Here is a 2068-nt window from a genome sequence, read left to right on the forward strand (position 1 = left end):
CGGCTGGCCAAATGGCTTTGAGAGTGGTTCTTCTATTAAATTGCCTCAAGAGAAGACAGTATCTTGAAGCAATTTCAAAATAAAATCAATGGAAGCGAATATGATCATATATTACTTTTTCTTTATTTATCATCTTTATTTGAACTAATTTATCGGATCAAAAAGCTTACGGATTTCTTATTAGAATTAATTGGGACACTGAGGAAGGATAATCGTGTAAACATAAGCACTACTTGGTGGACAAGAGGGTCAAACCCAGAGGGAAATGAGAGCCAAGTTCAACAGGAGGTATCCATGGAGATTAATGAATGGTAATGGTGATTTGAAAATTGCTATTACCGGTTTAGAATGAACAATATTGTGGCAGACTGTGGTGTAAATTAAAAAAAAAAAGTACATTTAAAAATGTATGTTTAAAATGGCGGCGGACGTATGGTGCACATTTCATATTAAAGTAATAAAATTCTCCGACTGGTTTCAATATTTATAGCCACCGTGTATATTTGATTCTATGTTCTTCTGTTATAATTCGACCGTTAAAAAGCTAATCGGAGCAGAATGTACGAGCTCCTTCATGATTAAGCGGTTACCGCACGCGTCTTTGGTATAGAAGACCTTGGTTCGATTCCCGGCGGGAGCTCATGTGGTTCGGATTCCATGTTAATCACTAGATCCCGTCTCATATAGCCTCGTTGCTGAAAGGGACGTTAAACTTAAAATCAACTCAATATCATACAATTTTTTGTAAGATCTATTAGTTGGTGTGAATGAATAACTTGGGAATAGATTGTGGTAAGTTTCTCCCTAATGTTTCATTTGCCATGAACACTACCATCAATCTTATGAATATAAGTTACAAACTACAGTACAAGAGACAGTGCTGCGTAGACACAAAAAATTGGATATCAAATTAAAATCATTATTGGATGGAGAAAGGTCTGCTTTATTTGAAATGAAAAGAAGAAAATAATGATGACAACTAAGACGACGAAAGTTACTGAAAGAGTGAAGAAATTTGAAACGCTCTTGAACTCTATAGTTATTCGTTGTTCCGTTATAATAAGAGAAGTTAAATGTTATCGTTGAGAATGGAATCCATAGGATAAAATTCAGAACTAAAAACTGTAAGTTACAGTTTCACTTATTTTTTCATTACAGCTTTATTCTCATTATTTGAAGTCAAATGGCATACTTACGAGGGGGGACCTCCCCAAAAAAACGGAAATTGTGCTGCAGTGGGGAGGGAGAGTGGGGGAACCCATTGTTGTACCAGTTGTCCGTTGCGATCACGCCACCTGCGTCAGTGTGCGAAGTTGTGTCGCTGTGAGTGCATCGGTTCGCTCTTGAGAGTTTGTTTAGTAAAACAACTTCTTCCAGTTTGGCGAAAACGTAATGGCAGATTATCGAGAACAACGGGCGGCTGTGAAATTTTGTTTCCTGTTGGGGAAATCGGCCGCGGAAACTACTGTAATGCTGAAGACTGCTTATGGGGATGCTGCCCTAAGTAAAACCAGAGTATACGAGTGGTTTGCACGTTTTAAAAATGGAGAAATGTCAATTGAAGACCAACCCCGTTCAGGACGCCCCTCAACGGCAAGAACTGACGAAAACGTCGAAAAAATCAATGCCCTCGTTCGTGAAGACCGTCGCCGAACCATTGATCAACTCTGTGAGATGTCTGAAATATCGTGGAGTTCAATTCAGAGGATTTTATCAGAAGATTTACACATGAGAAGGGTTGCAGCCAAATTTGTCCCTCGCCTTCTCACAGACGAGCAAAAGGAGCGTCGACTTGAGGCATGAACTTTAAAATCAGCTCAAAGAGGACCTTGACTTTTTTGCCAAGGTGATTACTGGTGATGAATCGTGGTGCTATGGCTACGACCCCGAATCAAAGCAGCAATCGAGCCAGTGGAAGACAAGTGGCTCTCCTCGTCCCAAGAAAGCTCGCCAAGTGAAGTCACACATCAAGACAATGCTCATTTGTTTCTTCGATTGCAGAGGTGTTGTGCACGCGGAGTTCGTTCCCCCGGGTCAAACTGTTAACCAGGGGTTCAACTTGGAGGTT

General features: G+C 40.3%; 1 pseudogene; it reads left to right on the forward strand.

The window, feature by feature from the left end:
• The first annotated feature begins 1392 nt into the window (after positions 1 to 1392).
• LOC145692292 (protein GVQW3 pseudogene) lies at positions 1393 to 1803 on the forward strand (annotated as a pseudogene).
• The last annotated feature ends 265 nt before the right edge of the window (positions 1804 to 2068 follow it).

This window comes from Thermobia domestica, chromosome 8 (assembly GCF_964235325.1).
Source record: "Thermobia domestica chromosome 8, izTheDome1.hap1.1, whole genome shotgun sequence".
Taxonomy (NCBI): Eukaryota; Metazoa; Arthropoda; class Insecta; order Zygentoma; family Lepismatidae; genus Thermobia; species Thermobia domestica.